This window comes from Elephas maximus, chromosome 21 (genome assembly GCF_024166365.1).
Source record: "Elephas maximus indicus isolate mEleMax1 chromosome 21, mEleMax1 primary haplotype, whole genome shotgun sequence".
Lineage (NCBI taxonomy): Eukaryota > Metazoa > Chordata > Mammalia > Proboscidea > Elephantidae > Elephas > Elephas maximus.
The window spans coordinates 46870986-46893466 of NC_064839.1; positions in this window are offsets into that span (position 1 = coordinate 46870986).

Here is a 22481-nt window from a genome sequence, read left to right on the forward strand (position 1 = left end):
ATCAGGCGCTGATCAGAAATGTCATAGCTAAAAACTTTTTCTCAGTCTGTAGGTAGTCTTTTTACTCTTTTGGTGAAGTCTTTGAATGAGCACAGGTGTTTGATTTTTAGGAACTCCCGGTTATCTAGTTTTTCTTCTACATTCTCTATAATGTTTTGTATGCTGTTTATGCCATGTATTAGGGCTCCTAACATTGTCCCTATTTTTTCTTTCATGATCTTTATCATTTTAGATTTTATATTTAGGTCTTTGATCCATTTTGAGTTAGTTTCTGTACAAGGCTGTACTCTTTATGGAAGAAGACTACCACATCTTCCTCCCTGCAGAGGGGGCTGATGGGCTCGAACCCCCGACTTTTCCATTAGCTTCCAAGCCTTTAACCATTGCACCACTAGGGCTCCTTTCATCTTAAAAACCAAATCCATTTCCATTGAATTGATTCATCTTAGAAAGGATTAATTATACTAGCTAAAACTGAAACATGTAGCTTTTTAAAATCTCCAACCATTTAATATTCTCTCATATTCCCTTTGTCTTTCTCTCTCCTTAAAGGAATATTTTATTATATCTCTTGTGTTAAAGACACATTTATTTTAAATTCAACCATTCTTTCTATTTCATTGTAGCTTCTTTTCTTGAATTGGATTCATGTAACATTAAATTGAATACTTTTTTAAATTAAAAAAATAGCATTTACTTTATAAGCTTACTTTTATAAAATATTTCTATCTCTAAATATAAAATCTATATATTGTCTATTGTGAGTGTGTATACATGTATGTGAGTTGACTATGGTTATTTCTGAGTGGTGACATTTTTCTTTTCTTCATATTTAAGCTTTTCTGCATCATCTCTTGACTTCCTTAAAACCAGTACGTTATCTCTTTAAAAGACAATACACTGTATTATTAACTGCTGATACCAAAAGTAAACATGTGAAAATGTCAAAGGAGGAGAGCAGGAAAGAGGGGAGGAGAAGAGGGCGTCAGATGGACAAAAAGACAGAGAGGCCAAGAGGAGAGAAAGGAGAAGGGGACCCGGAAGAGGAGAGGAAAGAGACAAGGGGAAATATAATAAATAAAAGGGAAAGGAGAGAAGAGAAGAGGCAGCAGAGAAGGAGAGGTGAGAAAAAGAGGAGGAAAAAAAAAAAAAGAGGAGAGGAGCAGAGACCATGGAGGAAGGAGAGCCGCAAGCAGGGACAAGGATGTGGAGAAGGGGGCGCAAGCGCACAGGAAGCGCCACCTCGGAAAAGGCCTGCCCATACACTGACCTACTTTTCTTGGCTCCTCTCTTTTGCAGCCAAAGCTACTGTTGAAACAAACTGGTGCTTCGGTGAGATGGGAGTTCACAGACTCTAAAGGAAGCGTACTGGGCTCCTTGCCACCCCTGCCTCCTCCTTACGCCAAGAGTTGTCAGTTTAATCTAATCCGGCTCCTTTGGAGAAGGGGAAAATCCCTTCTCAGACTCCTGGGCCAGCCAGGCTTCTTGGAAGATGAACAGCAGGTTACTCTATTAAACCTGATCCGCGCCATGGGACCTTGGGCCAGAGAACAGGCTCTCTCCTCCCTGGGAGAAGTCCCTACAGTTGTTTAGACCCTCAGGGAGCACCTCGTGCAGAGACAGCTCTGGGACCCTGGCCTCTGTTGATCGTCCCTCCAGTTCCCTCCAGGCCAGAGGGAAACCCACTGGGACATGGCCACACACAACACACACACACACCCAACGCACACCACACCACACACATACACACACACCCCTCCTACTTGGTCCAGCCAGTCTCTTGCAGCTGGACCAGGTAGTGGGTATGTGTGTGTGTGACCAGGTCCACATGGGTGACCAGATGGCAAGAGCCCTGGACTTGTAGACAGGTTCAGGGTGTTAGCTCTGCCACGTTCCAGCCTACTGTCCTTGGGCTGCTGTCTCTGAGCCCCATTTTTCTCATTTTTAAAATGGAGAAAATGCCAGTTACATTCCAGGGTCAGGGTGAAGATTAAGTAAAATAACGTGCGTGAAAGTGCCTGGCAGAGTAGCTGGACCATAGTGGGTGCTCAATATACAAGTCAGTTGATCCACTTACGAGGAAGCAATATTGTAGGGCTATCACTGATGGGCTTTATTCAAACCTGGTCATGAGGAATTTAGGTCATCATAGTCATTTATGCAGGTTAGTCATTTATGCAGATTAGTCATTTATGCAGGTTAGTCATTTATGCCAGGGGGACCTGAAGTAACCAAGTGTGCTTGGGGAAATACCTCCTTTCTGAAATATTTCCTATGAAATGGTTTGGCCCCATGCCCACTAGCTAAAGAACTATGTATTGGGTTATTATTATTGTCAGCCAAAAACTATCATACCCAGTTTAGACCAGCCCCAGGTGCTCTCACCTATAATATAAATCTTACTTAACTGGTATTTTTCAAACCCACATTCACTTGAGGCTTTATCATAGTAAAGTCAAGAATCCTTACACCTATTTCAAAAGAAAGGACACACAGCCCAATCACAATTATGGCCATGCTTCCAAACAACCCATCTTTGCTTAAATGACACCTTTCCAGAACCTACTCCCTGTTTCCCAACTAACTTCTTCAAAGCCTCTTATAAAACAAGACCACCATCTTTCTCAAACTGAAGTCTTTGGTATCTCCTCTTAAGTGCCAGTCTTCCTTGCTGCAGTAACTTGGTTTACTCCAAATAAAATCTTTGTTAAAAATGTTCATAGCTTGACTCCAGAATGTCATTTAACAGTATAGATATGCAAATAACAAGCACTTAAAAAGCAATTGCCACGACGCAGATGGAGGGTGCCAGAGCTTTAGGTGAACTAGCTCACTTAACCTCTCAGCACAGGTAGGTGAGTCCACCACAAGAAAAATCAAGACTGAAATAAGCAAGAGAGTAACAAGAGGACACTTGTGATTTGCAGGCCACTTGGCATCTCCTTTTTTGTGGTTACTATTATCTTTATTTCTTCTGAGGAAATTCCTTTGCCCCAACTGCGCAATCTTGATGGCTGAAAACCCAAGTCTGCTGTCCTCAAGCCAAATGGGCCCATGGTCCAACCTTGTGCAATTGGGCTCTCTCTCCCAGGACCTGGAATCTTGAATGCAATGTGCAAGTACAGGCAAAAACAATAACAAGAGGATCTTCTTTCTAGTGGTGACACCTTATCTAGATTATCACTGCTTCCACTACCACCCCCTACACCCCTGAAGTCTACCCCTCCAGGCCCACCTTTCTCCAGACCTTCAGACTCCAGAACCCAGCTGACATATGCACAGCTGCAACTTGATGGCCCAAAAGCACTAACCTGTTTAAGATTGAACTCACTATCTTCCCCTTACCCCTAAACCAGCTCCTCACTCATCTTCCCTGTCTCAGTGAAGATCATCACCACTCACCCAGTTTTCCAATGGAGAAACCTGAGAATTTCCCTACACTTCTTTTTTCTCATCTCCTATGTGTCCAATCATCCAGGTCTGTTAATTCTACCTCCTGAAGAGCTTGCAAACCCAGTCCTTCTTCATATGCCTCAATTCAGGCCTTCATCACAACTCTCCTGAAAGATGGCATTAGCTTCCTAGATGCTTCTTGCCTCTTGGACTTTCTCCTCCAACCTATCTTCTACAATGTAGTCTTTCTAATATGTATATCTGGTTATGTCAATGGCTTAAAACTCTACAATAGCACACCACTGACCCTCAGTAAAGCCAGAACCCGTATTATGATAAATTAGGACTTGTACCCCCGTCACCTATCTCAGCCTGCTCTCATCTAACACCCTCCTTGAGCTACATGAAACTCTTCATTGGTTCCTGAGCACTCCTTGCTTTTTCAAGCCTCTAAGCCTTTGCGGTTGTTTGAATAGAACAAGGGGATACTGTGGTTTAAAGTCTGGAAAAGCGTGCGTCAGGGCTGTATGCTTTCACCATATTTATTCAAGCTCTATGCCGAGTAAATAACCCAAGAAGCTGGACTCTATGAAGAGTGTGGCATCAGAATTGGTGGAAGACTCATTAACAAACTTCAATATGCAGATGACAAAACCTTGTTTGCTGAAAGCAAAGAGGACTTGAAGCACTTAATTGATGAAGATCAAAGACTACAGCCTTCAGTATAGAGTACACTTCAACACAGAGAAAACAAAAATTCTCACAATTGGACCAATAAGCAACATCATGATAAACGGAGAAAAGATTGAAGTTGTCAAGGATTTCATTTTACTTGGATCCACAATCAAAGCCATCGGAAGCAGCAGTCAAGAAATCAAATGACGTACTGCATTGAGCAAATCTGCTGCAATAGATTTCTTTAAAGTGTTGAAAAGCAAATACATCACTTTGAGGACAAAAGTGTGCCTGACCCAAGCCACAGTATTTTCAACTGCCTCATATGCATGCGAAAGCTGGACAATGAATAAAGAAGATAGAAGAAGAATTGATGTATTTGAATTATGGTGTTGGTGAAGAATATTGAATAAACCATGGACTGCCAGAATGAACAAATATGTCTTGGAAGAAGTATAGCCAAAATGCTCCTTAGAAGTGAGGATGGCAAGACTTCAACTCCATATTTTGCATATGTCATCAGGAGGGAGCAGTCCTTGAAGACTGCTTGGTAAAGGAGAGGGTCAGCAAAAAAGCAGAAGGCCCTAAATGAGATGGAGTGACACAGTGGCTGCAAGAATGGGCTCAAAAATAGCAATGATAGTGAGGATGGCACAGGACCAGGCAGTGTTTCTTTCTGTTCTACATAGGGTCGCTATGAGTTGGAACTGACTTAAAGGCACCTAACAACAACAAGCCTTTGCATATACTGCTTCCTCTGTTTAGAATACCCTTCACTGATTCTTTACCGGCAAACTCTCCCTCATGCTTCAAGACCAAGCTCAGATATCACCTGTTCAGGGAGGCCTTCTTTGACCCTCACAGGCAGAATTTACCATTCCTTCTTCTGAGTTTCCATCACACCTATTCCCCACCTCTATAATAGCATATATTTTACTGTGTTATATTTACCCTGTAAGTTATGTCTCAATCTGCCCCCTCCATCTACCATACAGCCTCAAGTAGAGTAGGTCTCAGTAAGTGATCGCTAAGGACTAATGTAAGTAAGTTCTAGTTAGAGATGGAGAAAGGAAATAGTCTTAGGTTTGCTTTTTCCCAGGCAGGTCATGGGAAGCTGGTTTGAAATGAGCTTCTTTATGTTTTTGAGAGTAAAGAAGATGTAAGCTTTGAACCACTGGCAGCCATCCTGCCACTACGAGGAGAGTGCTGCCTTGGAGGGGAGCCAAAACAAGGGAAGGCAGAGCTTGGAGGCAGAGAGAGCAAGGCCAAGCTCCAACAGAGATATTCAAGCCCCTAGACACAGCAGTTCCTGAAGTCGGACTCGACTCTTGAGCTTTCCGTGTGTCATTCCCTCTCTTTGCCTAAGCCATTTTGAATGTAGTTTTATCTACTGCAAGGAAAACATCTTAATGTCACTGGAGAACTCTGAAGTAAGAATATCCATTGAGTGAAAAACTTTAAAATCCACATGTGATACATCGAAACAGACAAATGTGATCACCTTAAAGAGTTACAATGTCCCTGTGGCTGGCAAGAATTTACTATAATCTAACTGAACAAAGATTGATTGAAGGCATGTATCATGCCAAGACTCTAAGTTACTTGAACTAGAATATGTCCACTAGAAGGAGTGTTGGTCAGACATGGATTCATGGACAAAGGAAAGTCGTGGAGGAAGAGTTGGCAGTGCATCCAAGAACTGTCCCACAGGTGACAGAGTTTCTTTGGCAGGATTACCCATCTAGTACAGGGGCTATGAATCTGGTATCCCATGGCTGAGTTTTGTGAACCCCCTGATGCAAGTGTGCAACTTTCTGAGAATGTCCACAGCTTCCTCCAGATTCTCAAAGAGGTTCATTACCCAAATAGGTTAAGAATTACTAATGTAGCAAGTGAAAGTATTTCAGGCATCCTAGCTGAGAAACCCTTCTTAAAACCACTCACATTCTTTTTCACTGGAAAATGGGGAATAGGGAAACGAGGGAGTACATTATGTCTGGGGAGCCCCTGGTGGAAGTGTAAAGGAAGATGAAAGAATAATAACTAGTATTTGTTGAGCACATGTCCCAGGTGCTTTCATATGTTATCTCGTCTAATCATCACAAATCTATGAAGGACAAATTATCCCCATTTTTATATGAGGAAATCAAATTTATAGAGGTTAAGTAATGTTCCCAGATGATGCAGCTGCCTGACTTCCAAACCCAGGTCTTTTCCATGATGCCAAGTAGTACCACAAAACCACATCTCAGTTGTAGTAATCACACAACTTGGTCTTTATGGTAACTTTGTTATTGTGCTACTTTCTTCATGCTCCCTCCACCTGCTTCTAGCAATGGACTGTGCCTTTGCCTCTGGCTACAGAAGAGGGCATGTGAACCATGCACAGTTGTCTGAATACCCCCAAGGACAGAGAGATTGACTTAGGGATGGAAACATGACCCGAATCGGGCCCATCAGAGCTCTTTCCTGGGATTGTTGGAAATGGAAATGGCATGGAAGATCCTTTGCCTCTTGGGTCTTGGAGAAAGCTAAACTACAGGAAGAGGAAATAAAGTTGCTCAGAAGCAGGAAGAGACGAGAGGTGGGCAGCAGAAGCTCCAGCAGTATCAGGCCTCCAGTTCTGGTTCTAGGAGTTCTTCCTTCCATTCTGTGAACTTCCTTCCTCACAGCCTAGACAGATAGCCAGTCAGTGGGTAGGAGTGTCAGAACAATAAACCTAATAACTACCTTTTATCGCATCTATTCCTCACATCAAAACTCTGAGGTAGATTCTATTCTCTTTACCAAAACGAGGGAAATAAGGAAAAAAGTGGTTAAACAAATTGCCCGAGTTACACAGAGGTCAGCGGCAGGGCAGAACTTTGGAGGCAGGGCTCTCTGACTCCAACTCAATCACCATGTTATACTGCCCTCCATAAACATGATGTAAGTGTCAATATTTGAATCTTAACAGTGAAAGCAGAGTGATGTTATGCCTCTGTTAGGGAAGGAAGCTGGAAGTACTTTAGATATCTTCATTGAGGAAGATAATGGGTCTCCCCCTAGCTAACTGAGAGAACCAAGTATATCAGTTAGCTTTTGCTGTAACAAATAACTCCAAAACTCTCAGTGGCTTACAAAACAAAGGCTTATTTTGTAGGTCAACTATAACTCTGTTCAGCTCTGCTCCACATGTCTTCTCATTCTAGGACTCAGGCTAAAGGAGTAAACTACCATCTGGGACTTGCTGATCTTATGGCAGACAGTAGGAAAGCAGGAGGTCAAGGCCAGGGAAATAATCTCATTGAAAGCTTCTGCTCAGACATGGCATAAATCATGTCCACTCACATTCCATTGGCCAGAACAAGCCACATTGTCAAGCCTGATGATGTATTTTACCTACTGGAATAACTCCTGAAAGGAATATATTCCAATCACTGGAATAACAGCTGGAAGTCATATGGTAAAGGGTGTAGGTAATAGGGAGAATATAGTTACAAACAATAACGAAATTGAGCATACCAAGGAACAACCAAGTGCTGGGGCAATGGAACCCAAGACAAAGCTACCTTTCATCCCAGGGAGCAGGATTGATGGGAGGAGAATATAAAGCTCCCAGATTCTTAAACTGATCAAAGACAGTCTCAGCCGCAGACAGGCCAGGTTTCAGAGGCAAAAACAGAAAATAGTACTGAGTGCTAGAGCTTTCAACATCTGGACCCAAATAAGAACCTAATGAAAGGCCAGAACATAATGACCCATGAGGATGCCTGGTGAGTGTGTCACAAGAATAATCATTGTCTCAGGGCACTGGGTTAAGAGTAATTTCCCCTTTTGTTTTCTATTGCATTATTAGGCCACTTTCTTAATTATAAAAATGGACATTTTTTAAAAAGATATGTACCTTTTCCAAAGCCTAGGAAGGCATGGGCCAACAGGGGTGACTGTTTTTTCAATGCCAGACCTCACAATGCTGAGGAAGGTTTGCATGTCAAATGACGCACCAAGGGTGTGTAATTTCAACTCGTGGGGCAAATGGTCCTGCCGCCTACCATAATTACTGACAAATGGAAAGGCGGTGATTGGGATCATCTTTTCCTGGGGTTTTCATTTCATGGACTGTCTCAGTTGTGGACAAATTAGACTTCACTTCCAAAACTCAGACGTTCCAGGAATTTCCCACTCACTGATTCTGTCTGGGGATGAAGAAAGAGAAAGGCCATCATGAGTTCAGTATGAGTTGGAGATTCGGGATTTCTTTCTGGCCCAAGAAGGAAGATTAGGCAACATGGGCTTAAAAATGTCTTAGACTGCTTGAATCTATGGGAAGTGAGCCCTGTGGTTTTGTAAAAGTAAAAAATGAGTTTGGGCTGCTTTGAGCCCAATTTGATGTAGTATGCATAGAGACTTAAGCCACAGACTGTCAATTAAACAGACCTGTAATCCTCGGCCCTGCCACTTGACAGAGCTCTGGTGGCACAGTGGTTAAGAGTTATAGCTGCTAACCAAAAGATTGGCAGTTCAAATCTACCAGCTGTTCTTTGGAAACCCTATGGGGCAGTTCTACTCTGTTTTATAGGGTCACTATGAGTTAGAATCGACTCGACGGCGATGTGTTTGGTTTGGTTTTTTTGCCACCTGACTGATCTCCAACTCTGGGCAAGTAATTTAATTTCTCTGGACTTCAATTTTCTCCTTGAAAAAAATGGGATAATAAAAGTATCTACCTCATTGAGATGTGTTGTTAGATGAATATTAGATTAACACATCTAATGCTCCTAGCACAATACCTAGCATATAGGAAACAAATAACAAATTTTCGTTATAAATATTAATGTAATAGAGGGAAAAATAATTGATAGGTGTATTTGTAGCTTTTCCCCTTCCTCTCCTATTAAAGAAAAGCTGGTGTTATTTGGTCAGCATTTTCTGCATCTTCCCCCTTCTCCTAACTCTCCCCCACTTTTGAGTCTTATTGGGAAAACCTGGCTAATCAGTGGGAGGAGAACCAGAGAAGAAGGAATGGGGATTTGCAATGGAAAGGCTACACAGAATAAAAGCAAATAAGAAACAAGAAAGACAGAGACAGAGAGAGAAGCAGAAGTTAAGGGGAGAAGAAAGAAGTGGGCTTGCAGAGTTGAGAGTATTTGTGAAAGCTTTGAAAAATGTGGAGAATAAGAAACAAGGTGAGAGGCTTTAGAATATTTGCATAGTGGGAGAGGTGATGACTGAGATAAACTGAGGAAGGAACTGAATTACTTATCTACTGCTCCATAAAAATTACCCCAAAATCTAGCAGCTTGAAGCAATAAACATTTATTATCTCACTATTTCTGTGGGGTCAGAAATTGGGGAAAGGCTTAACTGAGTTTTTCTGGCTCAGGGTCTCTCATGAGGTTCCAGTAAAGATGTCAGCCAGGGTTAAGGTCATCTCAAGGTTCAACGGACTGGAGGCCTACTTTCAGGACGGTTCACTCATGGCTGCTGGCATGAGGCCTCAGTTCCTTGTCACAAGAGTTTCCCCATAGGACTGCATGAGTATCCTCACAACATGGCAGCAGGCTTCCCTAAGAGTAAGTGATCCAAGAGCGTGAACAAGGGGAAGCTGCAATGTCTTTTATGACCTAGCCTTGGAAATCATACACCATCGCTTCCATCGTATTCCATTTATTAGAAGTGAATCACTAAGCCCATTCTACACTCAAGGGAAGGGGATCGTTGTTGTTGTTAGGTGCTTTTGAGTCGGTTCCGACTCATAGCAACTGTATGTACCACAGAAGGGAACACTGCCCAGTCCTGTGCTATACTTGAGCCCATTGTTGCAACCGTTGTGTCAATCCATCTTGTTGAGGGTCTTCCTCTTTTCCGCTGACCCTGTACTTTACCAAGTATGATGTGCTTTTCTAGCGACTGATCCCTCCTGACCACTCGTCCAAAGTATATAAGACGCAGTCTCACCATCCTTCCTTCTAAGGAGCATCCTAGTTGTGCTTCTTCCAAGACAGATTTGTTCACTCTTTTGGCAGTCCATGGTATATTCAATATTCTTCTACAACACCACAATTCAAAGGCACCAATTCTTTAGTCTTCCTTATTCAGCTTTCACATGCATGCGATGTGATTGAAAATATCATGGCTTGGGTCAGGTGCTCCTTAGTTTTCAAGGTGACATCATTGCTTTTCAACACTTTAAAGAGGTCCTTTGCAGCAGATTTGCCCAATGTAATGCATCTTTTAATTTCTTGACCGTTGCTTCCATGGCTGTTGATTGTGGATACAAGTAAAATGAAATCCTTGAGGACTTTGATCTTTTCTCTTTTTATTATGATGTTGCTTGTTGGTCCAGTTCTGAGAATTTTTGTTTTCTTTATGTTGAGGTGTAATCCATACTTAAGGCTATGGTCTTGAATCTTCATCAGTAAGTGCTTCAAGTCCTCTTCACTTTCAGCAAACAAGGTTGTGTCATCTCCATATCTCAGGTATTTAATGAGTCTTCCTCCAACCCTGGTGCCCGTTCTTCTTCATATAGTCCAGCTTCTCGTATTATTTGCTCAGCATACAGAATGAATAGGTATGGTAAAAGGATATAACCCTGAAGTACACCTTTCCTGACTTTAAACCACACAATACCCCTTATTCTATCCGAACAACTGCCTCTTGATCTACGTACGGGTTCCTCATACCTTTTGAAGGGAAGAGTCTCAAAGACTTTGTGGACATATTTTATAATCACCACAGGGATTTGAGTGTTGTTGTGGTTACGAATTTGATTCCTTTTAATGCTATTGGGCATGTGAGGCTTAGAAATATTTTTACTCTTGGCTACACAATTGTTTTTGTTGTTGTTATTGCTGATTTAATACAATGTGGTCCCTAAATTGATTCATATTTTATCCAGGTCACATTAATAACTTTCAGCATTATTATAGACTAATGCATAGAAGGAAAGTTTTCAGGTAATTTACCATCTTTTATAATCATTGGGAATTTGGAAGAAGGCAGAAATGGCTGGATCTTTTCTCTTGAACTGCCAAGATTTCTGGTCTTTCTCATTTGAAACTACTGCAGGAGAATTGAGGGAAAAAGAGAGAAAGGATTCCCCTAAACGGTTCCTAAAGAGACTGAATTACCCAGTTTTCTACACAAGGAGAAGCTTTCACGTTGGACAGAATGGGGCTTGTTACCTTTACTTTGGTCCCTCCTTTCCAGCCTTCTCATTACTCTTCTTCAAACACATCAACCTTATTCTTGCCCCTGAGCCATTATATATGCTGTTTGTTCCCTCTGTGTAAACTCCTCTTCCCTCCCATCTTCACATGACTTTTTCATTCTCATCATTCAATTCTCTGTCTAAATGACGCTTCCTCACACAGGCTCACTCCTCTCTAATATCCTGCCCACAGATTCTGGTTTCTTCAGTTGCCCCGTACTCTGCTCTTCAGGCAGTGGAACCATCATGTTCTGCTTGAATTCCAGTTCTCTACGGTGGCTTAGTGGCTAAGAGTTCAGCCACTAACCAAAAGGTTGGCAGTTCGAATCCACCAGGCACTCCTTGGAAACCCTATGGGGCAGTTCTACTCTGTCCTATAGGGTCACTATGAGTCAGAATCAACTCGAAGGCAATGTTTTGTTTCATTTTTTTTAATGGAACAGTTAGGAAAATTACCCCAGGCAGGGAGCTAGCTGATTTTGGGACTCACCTCATGAGTTTCCCAGGGATCACAGTCTTGTGACGTCTGTTGTCCATTGCTGTACAAAAGCCCATATATTTTGTTCACGTTTATGGTCATTTTACAGTGGGAGGGCTAATCTGTAACAGTCACTCCATCATAGCTAAAAGCTGTAGTCCAATTTGTTTATCTTGACCTTTCTTTTTCAAGTTGAAGCCCTATAGAAATTCATGAATCTGAAGAATTGTGATAATACACTCCCACTGTAGGTGTTCCCAATCTGTCACTCCTTGCAGACATTTCTAGTTTAGATTCTCACTCAGTAGACATTTCTTGAACCCCCTACCATGTATAAGGTACTTTTCACAGAGTACAAATCATTTTATTCTCATAAAAACCTTGAGAGGTACGTATCATTATCCCCATTTTTATGAAATAGACTTTTGTCAAGAAGTGCAATTTTTCTAAAACTTAGGAGAGATAAAACATATTCAGCAAGAACCTATTACTTGCCCAAGATCGTATGGAGGGTAAGACAGTACACAATACTAGGGAAGCCAGCACAACTTGTACCAGGCAAGGTCATGGAAGCTCCACAGATACTCAAACTCCCAGAAGAACTGAATTACTGGCTGAGGGCTGTGGAGACCATGGTTTCAGGGAACATCTAGCTCAACTGGCATAACGTACTTTATAAAGAAAATGTTGTACATACTACTTTGGTGAGTAGCCTCTGGGGTCTTAGAAGCCTGTGACCGGTCATCTAAGATACTCCACTGGTCTTACTTCTTTGGGAGTAAAGGCAAATGAAGAAAACTAAAGGCACAAGGGAAAGATTAGTCCAAAGGACTGATGGACCTCAACTACCATAGTTTCCACCAGACTGAGTCCAGTACACTAGATGGTGCCCAGCTACCACCAGTAATTGCTCTGACAGGGATCACAATACAGGGTCCCGGACAGAGCTGGAGAAAATGTAGAACAAAATTCTAACTCACAAAAAAAAAAGACTGACTGGCCTGACAGAGATTGGAGAAACCCTGAGAATATGGCCCCTGGACACCCTTTTATCTCAGTAATGAAGTCACTCCTGAGATTCACCCTTCAGCCAAAGATTAGACAGGCCCATAAAACAAAAAGAGACTAAAAGGGCACACCGGCCCAGGGGCAAGGATTAGAAGGCAGAAGGGGACAGGAAAGCTTGTAATAGGGAACCCAAGGTTGAGAAGGGTAAGTGTTGACAGGTTGTGGGGTTGATAATCAATGTAATAAAAAAATATGTGTACTAACTGTTTAATGAGAAGCTAATTCGTTCTGTAAACCTTCATCTAAAGTACAATTAAAAAAAAATAAAGAATAAGGCCAAGATCATATGGAAAAACGAATCAGGTCTATCTGATTCCAAGTCCAATGTCCTTTCTTTCCTTTCTAATGTCTACAGCTGACTTTCTGAGATTCATCTATGATCTCTCAGGGGGATTAAATGGCCTCAAAACATGACTAGTTTTTCCCTTCTCACACTCACTTGCTCTCTGCTAATTTTATTCATTTTTCTTGCCCGGCCACCCTGTATCTGATGCTGGGCCTCTTTGTCCACAGTTGTCCTGGGTAATATCTGAGGTTAAACACGGCTCTCTCCCAGGGAGATAGGAACTTATACTATCAAGAACATGTCTTAACATCACACAACTTTGTTTCCTCTGTTAAAACCTTAAAAAAAAAAAAAACTTGTCTTATGTATGAACTAAGCACTTACCCAACTTGAATGAGAAGACAATGGTTTTTGTGAAGCACCAGTAAATACCGATGCATATTTTATGAATCAGGAAGCACTTTTCAGGTTGAAAATAGAACCATGTTATCTATTTGCACTATAAAATCACAACAAAGAGCAACCATGTTGTAGCTGGTTGAATGGTGCCTCCAAAAAGTATGTCTACTTCCTAATTCCTAGAACCTTTCTAATCTCCAGAATTTGTATGTCTGTAAAAGGGTCTTTGCAGACATAATTAAGTTAAGGATCTAGAGATGAGATCATCCTGGATTATCTAGGTGTGCCCTAAATCCAATGACAAGTGTCCTTATAAGAGACAGAAGAAAAGAGACAGCGAGACAGAGGGAGAAGTCCATGTGAAGATGCAGGACGAGACTGGAGTGATGACAACAGCCACCAGAGGGTGGAAGAGGCAAGAAAGAGAATCTTCTCTAGAACCTTTGGAGGGAGCATGCCCTGCCAATACCTTGATTTTGGACTCCTGGCCTCCAGAACTGTAAGAGAATAAATTTTCTGTTGTTCTCAACCACCTAGTTTGTGGTAATTTGTTACAGCAGCCATAGAAAACTAACACATGTTCTCAGAAAAAGGCAAGCTGACACACTGACCACAATGGACTCTTAATGACCTTTTCCATTAATATTTATTTCCCTCATGTTCATGGGTTTTCTCAGTGGCTAACCCTTTCTAGGGCTGAGAAGAAAAACTTAAAATTGAGTAAATTAAGAAACACTTGATTTTCCTGCTAATTAAGAAAAGACTGCTGTATGCTTCCATAGCAATCTATGTGGCATAGAATTTTTTCAGCTGCAAGTCAATAAAAAACCCAAACCAAAGTAGCTCAGATCTCAAGAACATTTATTGGCTCACATTCTGGAAGAGCAAAGGTGGGGCAGTCTTCAGAGCCGAGTTGACATGACTGACACAAATTTAATCATCTCTCTACTCTGCCATTAACAGTGTTGGTGACTTTTTAAGGTTGTTCTTCTTACTACTGGAGGAAGGCTGCCATGGGCGAGCAGTGCTACATGCTTCCTCTTTGTAGAAAGGGAGGGGAGGGGAAGGGACAGGAAGAGAGAGAGAGAAGATGGAAGAGGAGAGACAGGAGGGGAGGGGAAGGGATACTGACTTCCTGTAGCTCTTTCCTTAAAACAATGTGTTTCACAGAAGCCTTCAGCAAACCTCTCCAAGCTTAATTGGTTAGAATTGGACCATATACCCTTTCTTGAACCAATCACTGGCAAGGATGGGATCACCCTTAAACCAACTGCACCTTGAAACTAACGATGGGGTCAGCTTCCTCAGCATTAGATGTGTAAAGAGTGGGGTGGATACCTAAACAAAGTGGAAGTTCTGTAAGAAAGGATGAAGAGGCGAATGGATTTGGTACATACAAATGATACTGCAATAATACCAATATGCCATCCTATCCACCTTAATATAGAAAATATAACCAAAAAATAGTTCAGATCCCTGTATTCCCCTGCACATTTACATCTCCTTCCTCCTCCCCAGAGTGACCCACTAATTTGAATTTAGGGTCTATCATTCCCATGTATTTCATTCATTTTTTACTATATGTTGAGTATTCTCAGTATGTGACTCTGCATTTGTAGGAGAGCTCCTCTTGGGCATATACTTAGGAGTGAAATTATTGGGCACAAGGGGTGACCAAGGGGCCCCAGTGACACAGTGAATAAGGACTGGGCTGTTAACAGAAAGGTTAGCAGTTCAAACCAACCAGCATGCTCTGTGGGAAAAAAGACCTGGCAATGTGCTCCCGTAAAGATGACAGCCTAGGAAACTCTATAGGGAAGTTGTACTGTTATATACGGTCACTAGGAGTCGAAATCAACTCAATGGGACACAACAACAAGGGGCGACCATCTTTAATTTTTGTTGTTCTCAGTATTGGTTATACAAATTTACATCTCCAGCAACTGTGTATGAGAATTCTGCCCCTCTGAATCCTTGCCAACACATTCTGTGTCCAACTTTAAATTTGTAAATCTTTAAATTGTCTGTCACTCTTGCTAGTCTCTAAACTCGATGTGGACAAGGATTGTGTTTATTTCATTTACTTGCAAACCTTAGACAATGCTTAGCCCTTGGCAGGTTTCATGAGGGAGAGATAGGTCAAAAAATGAGTTGAAGGCAGGGTCCCTGCCTCATTCCTCTTCTCTGTGTTGTTACCAGTAAGAAGAGATGGGAGTTACAGTGTGTTTACTGGGAACATTTATTTTGCTATTAGCTGAACCAGCACACACATAGAATCTAGAAGATGGTGCAAAAGAGATCTTTACCTTTGCCCTCAAGTTGCCTACCAGTCTTATCAAGGAGTCCGTCCTCCTTTTTCTCCTTCCCCCCTTGGTGCTCTAGGTTACTTAAACTCCTCTACTTTCCCCCCAGGCCAGGGTCTTTCCTCAGCCTCTGGTGCAGGCTGCCAGCCATTCAGATCCATCTGTTTCACCCTTTGATGGAGCTGGGGGTAGGGCAGAGGCTGGGGTGTGTAGGCAGGAGGGAGATGAAAGAGATGAAGGACAGCAGCCTTCCTGTTCCAGCCTCAGCAGGGAGCATCTAAACACACAACCTTTCTTCTCAGCATAGGACTCTGCTAAATGGATTTGGTTTCCCTCTGCTTTTTCAAATAGCTCTTTCTACTATTCTAACTTAGTATGAGCCAAATTTCAGAAAGATAAATAGGTGCACACCCCACCCAAGACGGGATTGGTGGGGACTCCATCAGAACTTTGTTTCTTGTGAGTCCATCTTACCTGATCTACACCAGGGCACTGGCGCCCTCTGGAGGCATATGGAAATGCGTGGTGGCATTTTTAGTTGTCTCTGAGAATTCAGTGGGTCAGGGCAAGAAATCTAAATGGCCTACAATGAGCAGGACACGATGCTCCAAGATGCTACGTGACAATGAAGTGTCTAGCCTAAAAGGCAAGAGTGCCCTCACTGAAAATGCTGTGGCTCTAAAAGGCCAGAGGCAAGGTCTGTCATGTTCGCAGGTGTCTCCCCAACACCTAGCCCAGGGTCTGGCACACAGTAGGAACTCAATAAATGCTTGTTGAGTGAATGAATCCATGAGTGAGCACAGTATTCTATAGCCCCACTTCACAGAACTCAAGGGCCTGCTACATAAATACTCTGAAAACCAGGGTGTTAACCTATTAGTCAAAAATAGGCTAGGAATCTGAAGGAAAAAATGCTCTTCCTGTCAGGAAGTAAGTGAAAATTTCTTTGGAAGTAGGGAAAAGATTTTGTTCTCTATCCCTAGAAGCTATCAAATCTTATCTTCTCTCCCATTTAGAAATATGAAGGAGTTTGAAGAGTCAAAATAAAAAATGGATAAATGCTTAGACACAGCAAAGCGGCCCAAACCTGATGCACATTAATCCCTACCTGATGACAGTGACCATGACTGAACACTGCAGGGCAAATTTGACAGAGCAGTCAGGTGGGCTTTGGACAGAAACTGAAGGGAAGTCCCACCCTTATTCAGAGAAGAGAGGGCAAATGCTAAGAGCTGAGCCCTAGCTCAGATAGCACTGGGTTCAAATCTCAGCTCTAGCACCTAGTAGCTGGGAGACTTCAGGCAAGTTTCCAAACGTATCCAAGCTTCAAGTTACTCATCTATAAAATGGGGATAATGATACTTAGTCTATAGGTAACGTGAAGATGAAATGAGATAATGCAGATAAAGCACAAAGTACAATGCCTGGCACTTAGTAAACACTCAGTGTCATTGTCATCATCATCATCACCATCAATTCCTTGAAAAGCAACCCCTAACAAACGGCCAGTAATAAAGCCACAGACTGCCTCAGGAGAATAGAAGAGACACTCTGCCATTTACCCCAAGCATGTGAGCAGACAGAAAGAACGTTGTGTTCTTAAAAGTTCTGCCTCTAAGTCATTTTGTTCCCTGGTGGAACAAGACAGTGTTGTGACTCACATTTTAAATTACAATTGTGTTTCTATATCCCTCTGGTGATAAATATTTCATTTTTAGGCCTCTACTGCAAAAATTAGTCTTCCAGCCACCTTACTTCTCATTCAAACTTTAAAAATACATTTTTCTTCCCCTACACTCCACCCTCTCCCAATCCCAGCCGTTACTGGCATTGTGCTTTACCAAGGAGATTGTTTTATTCCAATAATTTTGAACATCGATAATAACAAAAACACTTGGCATCTGTTTTCTGTTGAAATTTGAAAGCTTCAGAGCAATATTTACAAAACCCACTTTCCCAACCCCTGCTCTCAGATTTGATTAAGTAACAGTAAAACATGACATTCCAAATCAGAGTTACAAGCTGTTCTTCGGCTGTGTCAGGGCCAATCCTTTATATTATCAAATTTATGAGCAAGCTACTAAAGAAACATCACTTACCCAGCTGATTAAACAAATGCTGTCTCCTCTCTCAGATGCAATACAGTTTGGGTTTTCCTGACCTAAACCATGGCCAATATCCTCTTCTACACGTTTTGGAGACTGCGGGTGATGTAGGAAGCCCTTCAAATATTGGCAGAGTATGAACTGGGGCACGTTCAGAGTTAATCAGCCTTTTAGTAACGATGGTCACACATAAAGGATTCAAAGTAATTCATGGTAGGGGAGGAGACGGAGGAGGTACACACACACATACACATGCACCATAGATATTATTCATTTATATATATTTACATATAACATATATAAATACATAGTTATATATTATATAAGGAGCCTTCGTGGCACAGTGGTTAAACGCTCAGCTGCTAACCAAAAGGACGGTGGCTTGAATTCACCAGCCGCTCTGCAGGAGAAAGATGTGGCAGTCTGCTTCCATAAAAATTACAACCTTGGAAACCCTAGGGGGCAAGTTCTACTCTTTCCTATAGGGTCGCTGAGTTGAAATCAACTCGAGGGCAACAGGTATATATTATATATAAATATATATTTATATAGTTATGTATATTTATATGTGTGTGTGTTTATATATATATACATATATATATATATATATTTTTTTAACTCAAACTCCAATAATCATTCAGTAAGCTAGGAAAATTTTGCCCTGGAGAGCAAGGTGGGCAAGCAGGAACTTCCACACACCAGTTACACCAAAAAACCAAACCCAGTGCCGTCGAGTCGATTCCGACTCTTAACAACCCTATAGGACAGAGTAGAACTGCCCCACAGAGTTTCCAAGGAGCACCTGGCAGAGTCGAACTGCTGACCCTTTGGTTAGCAGCCATAGCACTTAACCACTACGCCACCAGAGTTTCCACCAATTACACAGTCAGTACTATTTCACGCAAATCCACTATTAATAGATTACTAGGTATAGTAGGCTGAATAATGGTCCCCAAAGATAACCGTCTTAATCCCTGGAACCTGTGAATGTTACCTTACATGGAGGATCTTTGTAGATGTGATTAAATTAAGGATCTTGCCATGAGGAGATTATACTGGATTACCCAGGTGGCCCTAAATTCAATCATGAGTTTCCTGATAAGACGGAGATCAGACATAGAAGAGAAGGCAGAGATTGGAGTGATGCAGCCACCAGAAGCTGGAAGAGGCAAGGAAGGATTTTCCCCTAGAGCCTCCAGTGGGAGTGTAGCTCTGACGGCACCTTGGTTTTGGCCCAATGATACTGATTTTAAACTTCTAGTTTCCAGAACTGAAAGAGGGTAAATTTGTGTTGTTTTAAGCCACCAAGTTTGTGGTCCTTTGTTACAGTGGCCACAGGAAACTCATACACTAGGCAAATAAGAGGCAAATTAGAACAGAGTCAAGAATTTAGCACCGGAAAGAATTTAATTCCAAACAAACCAGACACAGAGTTTACAAATTCGGTGAGAAGTCTGCTGCATTTTGGGCCAAGGACCACAGCCTGAGAAACTTCCTTGTCTGGGCCCAGGAGCAGCACAAGAAGGCCAAGAACTAGACAAAGGGGCCTGCATTCTTCTTTAAATTTCCCGTAGACCCCACTCATACCCCCTGGACAGTCTATGGAGATTTCGAAGCCCCACAGCACAAAGGGTACCCTTCATGGGCCACTGTTAGCTTGTTCTGTTGCCTCTTAGGGTGCCAAAAGAAGTCTCTCTCTAGAAAATGGTACTAAATTTTGTATGGCTCTTTACAGTTCAAAAACCTTGATCTACATAACAGATAGTGATGCCAAGTTCTCCATTTTACAGATGAGAAAACCAAGGTTCAAAGAAGTAAAGTGTCAAGGGAAAGATTACGGATCACAATAGAGGGTCCTGGACAGTGCTGGAGAAAAATGTAAAATGAAATTCTAACTCAAAAAGAAAGACCAGACTTGCTGGCCTGACAGAGACTAGAGAAACCTTGGGAGTACGGCCCCCAGACACCCTTTCAGCTCAGTAATGAAGTCACTCCTTAGGTTCATCCTTCAGCTAAAGGTTGGACAGGCCCATAAAACAAAACAAGATTAAAGGGGCACACCAGCCCAGGGGCAAGGACTAGAAAGCAGGAGGGAACAGGAAAGCTGGTAATAGGGAACCCAAGGTAGAGAAGGGAGAGCGTTGACATGTCGTGGGGTTGTTAATCAATGTCATAAAATAATATGTGTACTAATTGTTTAATGAGAAGCTAGTTTGTTCTGTAAACCTTCATCTAAACAATACTAAAAAAAAAAAAAAAAAAGGTAAGGTGAGGTGACTTGCCAAAGATATGTGAGGAAGCCAAAATTCCAAGTAAAAATTTCTGACTCTAAAACTTGCTTTCACACCACTACCTCTTCTTCCTTCTTCCCTTAAGACATAGAGCTATGTCCCAAGAGAGTCTTGCTCTGTGTAGCCCAGGGGTTACCTAGCAGTGCCCTCCTCAATAAATGAAAATATCTCTATGCCAGGTTTTCACATCTCACTTTCTTCTGAGAAGATGCTGAGAACCAAACCAAAACCAAACCTGTTGCCGTCGAGTCCGACTCATACCGGCCCTATAGGACAGAGTAGAACTGCTCCCATAGAGTTTCCAAGGAGCACCTGGAGGATTTGAAGATGCTGAGAAGACAAATTAATTCTTTTTTTTGCAAATAAAGGAAAACAAAACAAATACTTGGAGTTGCATTTCTGTTATGGATTGAATCATTTCCCCCCAAAAATGTATCAACTCGGTTAGGCCATGATTCCCAGTATTCTGTGGTGTCCTCCATTTTGTGATTGTAATTTTATGTTAAGAGGATTCGGGTGGGATTGTAACACCACCCTTACTCAGGTCACCTCCCTGATCCAAGGTAAAGGCAGTTTCTCTGGGGTGTGGCCTGCACCACCTTTTATCTCTCAAGAGACAGAAGGAAAGCAAGCAGAGAGTTGCGTACCTCATATCACCAAGAAAGCAGCACCAGGAGCAGGGCACGTCCTTTGGACCTAGGGTCCCTGCACTTGAGAAGCTCCTCAACCAGCGGAAGATTGAGGACAAGAACCTTCCTCCACAGCCGTCACAGAAAGAAAGCATTCCCCTGGAGCCAACGCCCTGAATCTGGACTTGTAACCTACTAGACTGTGAGAAAATAAATTTTTCTTTGTTAAAGCCATCCACTTGTGGTGTTTCTGTTATGGCAGCACTAGATGACTAAGACAATTTCTAAGTAGGCAACTCCAGAAATATAGGCATGTTGTACAAATTCACTTCAGATGAGTGAATTCCTTCTGCTCAAACAAGAGTTTGGGTACCTCAATTGAGGTGGGTTTTAAAACCAGTTAAGAGACATTTGTCTTCATGCAGCTATGCTCTTCAGTTCCAGTTTTCTGTCTTTTTGTCTCTCTCACTCTCACGCATACACACATTAAGATTTCTTGGGCACTTGCAGTGCTCCAAACATGACATTTATTTAATCCTTACAACTCTATGAGGTAGGTACTATAAATATCCCCATTTCATAATTGAAGAAACTGAGGTTCAGAGTGTTTAAGTAATTGTACCCTCTGTCATGGATTGAATTGTGTCCCCCCAAAATATGTGTCAACTTGGTTAGGCCATGATTTCCAGTATTGTGTGGTTGTCCTCCATTTTGTGATTTTCCTGTTATAAATCATAATCTCTGCCCGTACTTAAAGAGGATTAGGGTGGGATGTAACACCCTTGCTCAAGTCACATCCCTGAGCCAATGTAAAGGGAGTTTCCCTAGGGTGTGACCTGCACTACCTTTTATCTTACGACAGATAAAAGGAAAGGGAAGCAAGCAGAGAGTTGGGGACCTCATACCACCAAGAAAACAGTGCTGGAAGCAGAGTGCATCCTTTGGACCTGGGGTCCCTGTGCCTAAGAAGCTCCTTGACTAGGGGATGAATGATGACAAGGACGTTCCTCCAGAGCTGACAGAGACAGAAAGCCTTCTCCTGAAGCTGATGCCTTGAATTTGGATTTGTAGTCTACTAGACTATAAGAGAATAAATTTCTTTGATAAAGCCATCCACTTGTGGTATTTCTGTTATAGCAGCACTAGATGACTAAGACGCCCTCCATCACCACAGATACACAGGGTTGGGATTTGTATATAGGTCTGTCTGATTCCAAACTCCTAACCATGGCAGTATTCTACCTCTCAACAAGGTGTGAAATAGATATTTTGGATTTGTTAAGAATTTGTCATGGAAAATGAAGCCCTCAGGATAAAAAAAAAAAACCTTCAAAATAGTTATGCATAGATTTCTTTGTGGTCACATATATTTCACATTTTGACCATATTCCTATTCCACTTCTGGCATTTCCATTACAAACATTTGTCTTTATTCAAAGAGATGCCCCTTGTCTTCAGCACAAAAATTCAGAAATCTTCAGAGTCAAGAAGACCAAAATAAATCTTAGGCATTTATGAAAAGAACCAGCAATTCAGTCTTTTTCTCAGAAAAGTACAAATTTCTGACAAGTTATATTTCTAGATGAAACTGCATCTTGATTCTAAAAGTCTAACCCAGTGCCGTCAGTCTAGGACTCTTTTAAAAGAAATTTTATTTTGGAA